Genomic DNA, 7,183 nt, shown 5'->3' with positions numbered 1-7,183 from the left:
CTTAGTAAAGGAAATAAATTAATATTAGTGTGTGGCAACATGAGTGTTTTCATGTTATACATAATATCAGTATAGACACCATAACTGGTAAAAACTGCTATATCATATCTGAATAAAACATGATTCTTCATAACATAATATAACGTACTAAATTACTAACTTGAAAATTATCTTATATAATCGTACAATACTAAAATATGCCCAGGATGGATAGCTAACTGATGTCATGTCTTACCCCTACATTACTAGGTTGTGCAACCCGAAGGTAGGACCTAGCAATGGCTAGCCAACCATGCTAGATCAATCATAAGTTTGTAAGTACGATGGGCCTGCCCCTACTTGTTTGGGACTGCTAGGGGGACTACTCCACTCTACATTGATGCCACATCAACTGCCATCTCCCATACTACTGGTCGTGTGGTAGCACTATCATAATTCTAAACATATAGCTACGGTACCTTGCTCCTGAAACTGTACTAAACCATGTCATCTGGGTTCTGATATCATATAATAAGTTCTATAAACTGAACATAGCTATTTCATATTTCATAATAATAACTGTCATGTACATTTTTCATAAATTCTATTTTATCATACTTGATTATGGCATTTGCGCCAACATGAACCTCGGCATTTGCACCAACATAAAATAATATGAATCATGACATCTGCACCAGCATAACATAACATGAATCATGGCATCTACGCCGGTAAAATATAACATGAATCACAACATCTGCGCCAACATAACATAATATTCTGAACATAATTTTCTATACTGTTTAAATATGTAAAATCATGATTCCTGTACTGTTTTATAATTGCCATGAAAAATATCATATCATGCTTGATCTAGGAAAAACATTATGTTCTGATATACACAATTATATGGAAATTAAACTCATGCTACACAGAATTAGAGTAACCTCCTGAATGTAAAATCCGTTCCAAAATCATATTTTTTTTGAATAAACACGTTTAAATCATATTCTCGTTCATAACAGTATTTTCCAAACATAATTATATAATATACATATTTTCCAGGAATTTAATTCTGTAAAATAGTAAATAATTTCATAAAAAATCCTGACTTAGTTTATGCCCTTACTTGGATTACTGAGAAGCTCACAAAATACCCAATTCCTCACCTGTAGTGTTCCTAGCACAACACCCTGAAATTAACATTTTCCCCAACAAAACTTCAGCATTTCCTTTCCTAACATATTCTACTCAGTCCAGAAACACCAAATACCCAATAATACTGAAATTAACTAACTTACCCAAATTTTGGGATGGTTCCCAAGTTAGCCTAACCAACGATCTACTCCAGTAGATATGATGAGAATCTTCTTAGGAGTAGTGTGGCGGGTTCGGATTGTCAAACTGGCAAAAACCCAAGCTAGAAAGTTAGAGAGAAGGTAGAGGGGACGGAAAGCTAGAGAGACAAAAAGCCGCATGCAAGTTTTCTACGCTGAAATCCAAACTTGACATACTTATACACTAACCTTCATCGACGAGACACATCACTTCGTCGACGAGGTCAAGAAGGGAGTTTGTTGACTAACTCATAACCTTCATCTATGAATTTTAGGCCCTGAAATATCCATCTCGGTAATTCCTCATTGATGAGATACGTGTCCTTGTCGACGATCCTAATAAGCCACTGCATCGACAAGCTCTTCGCGTTCGTCGATGAGAATCTGCTGTGACTTCTTTAAAAATTTCCCTTTCTTCCTCTTTTATTATTTAAATATCATAATTCTTCGGGTCTCTATACCAATTGTTGTTGATCATAAGTCAATTAAGAGAAAATTGATACCAATTAACTTAAAAACAAAATTTTTATGCTTGAGAAATTTCTCCCCCTTTGTCACTATAAAAAAGGAAAGATGAGGGGGGGGGGGGGATGAATTTTGCGAGAAAAATGATTCACAGATTAAAATTCATTCAAACAATTCAAAGTTCATTTTTCAAAATGGTTGTATCATTTGAAGAGTTTAAAAAAATTCTTATCATATTTTCACTATTTAACAAAGGCAATGATTTTTAAAAGTTTAAAATTTTCACAATGGTCATTTCATTTAAAATTTGCAATCATTTTTCAAAAATATTTGCAATCAAGCTTATGTTTTCAAAAAGATTTTTCATATTTAAAAGCTCAGAAATCAAAAATATTTTTACTTATGCTTACTCCCCCTTGGTAAATATCAATATATTTTTAGGAGGGAGGAAATGTTTCAAATTCATAAAACCATTCGCAAAGATATTTCAATATGCTCAAATATTCATACTGCAATATTTAATATTCCATTTGTTCAATAGTCTTACCAATATATTCAAATTTATAACCAGCTCAATATCCAAAATAAAATATTCATTTAAGCTCACAATGATCAATATCAATAAGGATTTTCAATAAGCTAAAAATGAAACATTCAACCGAAATATCCAATAATTCCAATCATGACAAGACATTCAATTTTAACTCAACATTCCCAACTCAATATTCAATTAAGCATGCTCCCCCTAAAAAAAGGCATACAAATTCAAGATTTAAGCATGAGGTTTCACAATGAGCGTTTTAATGACGAGAATTTCAAATTTCATTAATGTGCTTATCAACAAAATTTTTATTTATCCTCAAAAATAAAAAAGGGGTCATATTTCACAAAATTGTTATAACTGAAAAGTAAGGTGTGCTCCCAAGAGGGGGGTGAATTGAGTTTTTAAAACTTCTTTAGAAAAGTATAAGCCTTTTTAAATCTTGAATTGATTTTAATTACACTTTTACAATCAACAACTCAACTCTTTATCAACCACGTAATTTAATAATTATTGTATAATATAATGTTACCAATTCAATTTTCAATACTAACAATTTCAGATTTGATTATCTTTTTATCAATGAATAAGGATGACTTCAATGAATAGTTTCAAATCAACACTCTAAAGTATCTTGTAAGATAGATGAGATAATCAGCTGTATATTCAACACTTTCATCTTTTAAGATTTCAATTTAATTCAATCATAAACTCCTTGTTTAAAATCAGTGTTCAATAATATTTCAACTTCCAGCAAATATTAAAACATTCATGCAGTCAATATATTTGCAGAAATTTAAAGAGATTTATGAAAAGGAGAGAGACACTGGATTTTTACAAGGTTCGGCCAGTGACCTATGTCCTTGCCTCAAGAAACCGTTGTGAGGATTTTCCTTTCCAACTTTTTTACAGACCAAGTTACAACCTCTCTCCCTCAAAGGTGGAGTTTGCCTCTCTAACGAGAATCCCCTCTCGCTAGGCAATGATCCAGCAGTCTTGAACTGTCAAGAAAACAATAAACAAGAACAACTTTTGTTCGTACAAGTAAGACTCTCAGTTAGAGCAGATTTGTACAAGTTAAAATTCAATATACTTAAGAAATAATCAATATAAAGAGATGAAGCTCAAAGTAAATATCATTGGGGTTCTTTAGATTTGGAAAATCTCAGTTAGAAGAGCTAAAACCCGTGAACTTTTATCAGCAAAATCACAATAGGTACTTCATCAAAAGTATTAGCAAGAGAGCTTTGGAGAATAAAAAGTGTTTAGCTTGATTTCTTCTTGTTGGTGTGTTTAATCTTTAGGTTTCACATGTATTTATAGATAGAAAAACTTAATTTTCGTATCACCCAAGTTTACTTGCAGTATTTCCCAAGTTTTTACAAAGTTTGGGGTCTAAACAATCAATTTTGGAAACTTTCCCTCATTGATGTCTGAATTTGAAATTTTGATAGGATGAAGTGCCTAAACACCTATATCATGATGTTATATAGTAAAATGGTGGCACACACTCAAAATGATAAATTTATCACCCACTATTTCTAAGATAGTTTAACTAGGATGCCTCTGTATTGGTATTTACAACTAGATAGGACTAGATCAGGACATAGGTAGACTTTGCAAATGCTTTTTTGAAGTAGTACAAACACATGATAAAAATAGGCCCAGAAAAATGGCCCTACAAAACATGAGGAAGATAGTGAATGTGAGTTTTAAAGAATATGCATACAGTTGGAAGGGGATGTCTATGTTGGTTCAACCTTCTTTAGTGGATCAAGAAATTCCATCATTATTCATTGGCACTCACCCTTATGCATATAATATGTGACTATTCGATTATATTACATCAAGTTTCGCTACAATAGTAAGGACTAGAGAAATAATCAAGTGATGCTTACATAGTGAAAGGATCCAAGATGAAGGAATAAAGACGATAGAAGGTCAAAACAAAGAGTGGTAGCGTTCATAATGTAGAAGGTCAAGTGTCCAAGAAAAGTATGAAGGAAAGGGGGTAGTGTGTAATGTCATTACCTATCAACAATAATCACTATAAAGTTTACCATTGCTACCTCTCAAGAAAGGAAATCAAAATATAAGCAACCCAATGTTATGAGGGAAAGGACGACAATTTAACCCATACCTATAACATAGGCAAAGTTGTTCCCACAACTACTCAGTGGTTGTCTGGTTGTACCTATCCTATCAAAAAAGGTTCAATAGTTGACCTCAAGTGGTATGATCCAATGCAACTTATGAATACCATTTTGGTGCTTCAAGGCACAAAATTTAGAATAGTTAGGCATTCAAATATAAGGTTCAAACTTTTCAAGATACAAAATGGATCAATCTTGTTGATAAGGATGAACATACAAGCCAATAGTACAAAGGTGGTGTTGTGGAGGCAGAGAAAAAGAAGCTACTTGGTAGAGATTGAGTTATGCTCAACAATTGGAAGTCATATAAGTTTGTAAAGCATATGTGATGTTGGTTATTTTAAAGTGAATTTGAGGATTAATACTTATTTTGCAATGTTTTATTTTATCGGGGGGGGGGGGGGGCGCCTTTTGCAAAAATAATGTCAATTCCATTTCTTATAAATATAAAAAACTTTTTTCACAAGTCTCCATATGCACCATATTTCATCCCATGCTACATCAATAAGTATTATCGTACTTATGTTGTGTCATATTAGTCTTTTTTACAAGTTTAAGAACACAACTTTGACTAATCTAAGGAAGTCTATTTGGATTTTAACTTAAATAACCCAATTAACTATATAGAACCATGTAAAGCAAATCTACTTATGTCAATGAACAAACTTTGACAACCTCAAGATGAGAAGAAAAGAAGTTGAGACTAGGGTAGACCTAGGAAAAGAAAAGGGATCAATAGCCTTGGCCAAGCAAAGATTTATGTGGACTTTCATTGAAATAACATCATTGTTTGTGAGTGTTAGTTGTATTTTGAACCATTTGGCTTGACATGTTGTGCTTAAGATGAATAAAACATTGTTTTATTTCATCTGTGTTTCATAAATTTTCTTTATTTTAATTATTGCTGTTTGGACTAAAGACAAGTGGTCATTGTTCGACCAACTAGTAAATCCCAAAGAACCTTAATGAATTAAGTTTCTAATTGATAGCCGGTTGAACCTAAACAAGTAAGTCAATTTATTATTTAATCACTTATCTAAATAACCTAGGGTTTCGGGTCCTTATTAAATGATGATTCAATTAAGATAATGAAAAATACTAAAATGAAGGCAAGTCATATTTCAACTATCAAATTATAAACATTATCCTTTGGTAAGCCCAATTGAGCCTATACATATCTTCCTTGATCACTCATCAAAGGATCACCTCACACACTGGGGTAGTTTTGATAGAACTAGTGAAAAGAAAATGTAAAAGGAAAAGAGGATATTGAAAAGTCAAAATGAAATGGAAATGAAAATGAAAAGCAAACATGGAATGAGCAAAATCAAAAGAAAATTAAAGCTTTTAATGTAAAAGAGCAACGGAAAAAGCAAGCGCAAAGTGGTGAGTCGAGTAAAGTAAGTATTGTAAACCCTCTCAAAGGTGATCATTTGATAAGTTTGAAACCCAAATGGATATGAACCTTTGATCCTTATAATCCTATTCTTCTTTAGCCCACAACCTTATCCTATTATGGTCTTAATAGAAGTCTTAACCAAACTAATCATTGGTCTTATCTCAGCTGAGTTGTCAAAGCAGGACATTTAGTGTTAAACTACGTATTACCTAATCTTGAGAAGGGTATGCAAGCAACTTGTTGGCTTCACACCACAAGTTTGGTCAAATCTATCAAAAGATAATCAAAATAAGTCCTCACATTACTTGGGGCAGGAACATTAGTGGGGTTATTTGAACCTAGTTTGCAATCTTTCTTAAACCTTGAAACTTGGCCTACGTTCTATTCGTGTCATTAAGACCACATCAAGGTCCAAAAATTTAGTAGTGATATTCAAAAGAAGATATTACATGTAAAGATTGATAGGGCAACACTAAACCGACAACTTCAAACCAATATTACAAGAGTTAGAGAACATGAAACAAACAATAGGCGCTAGAAACACACGTCAACATTGAATCAAGTATGTAACACTCAAGAAGGCATTTTCCAAGTTAGGTCCAATTATTATGAAACCTTATCCAATATTATGGTCCTAATAAAAGTCCTGACCAAATTAATCATTGACTTTTATCTCAATTGAATTGTTAAAGTAGGACATTTAGTATTGAACTATGTATACCTAATATTGGGAAGCATACGTAGGCAACATGTTAGCTTCACACTGCAAGTTTGGTCAAATCCACCAAAAGATCATCAAAATAAGAGTCCTTTCATTACTTGGGGTTGGGCTATTAGTGGGGTTATTTAAGCGTAGTTTCCAATCTTTCTTAAACCTTGAAACTTGGCCTAAGTTTTGTTCATGTCATTAAGGCCACCTCAAGTCTAAAAATTTAGTAGTGATGCTCGAAAGATGATATTACACATAAAAATTGATAATAAAACACTAAACTGACAACTTCAAACCAATATTGCAAAAGTTATAGAACATGCAACAAACGATAGGTGTTAGAAACACACGTCAACATTAAATTAAGTATGTAACACTCAAGAAGGCAATTTCAAAGTTAGGTCTAACTATTGATGAAAGCTAGAAATGGCATCCAAATGAGCTAAAGTGGTGAAAAAAAAAAAAAAAAAAAGAGGAAAAAGAAGTAAAAGAAAAGTTGAGTTGAAAACCTAGAAAGGTAGTTCGACAACTTTAAGGTTAACACCCAGAGTGATGGATGTTCGGTGGATTGAGTTCAAGAATTGAGTATCTAGCGAGACA

The sequence above is a fragment of the Malania oleifera genome, chromosome 7 (assembly GCF_029873635.1).
Source record: "Malania oleifera isolate guangnan ecotype guangnan chromosome 7, ASM2987363v1, whole genome shotgun sequence".
NCBI lineage: Eukaryota > Viridiplantae > Streptophyta > Magnoliopsida > Santalales > Ximeniaceae > Malania > Malania oleifera.
This window is presented reverse-complemented; position numbering follows the sequence as displayed.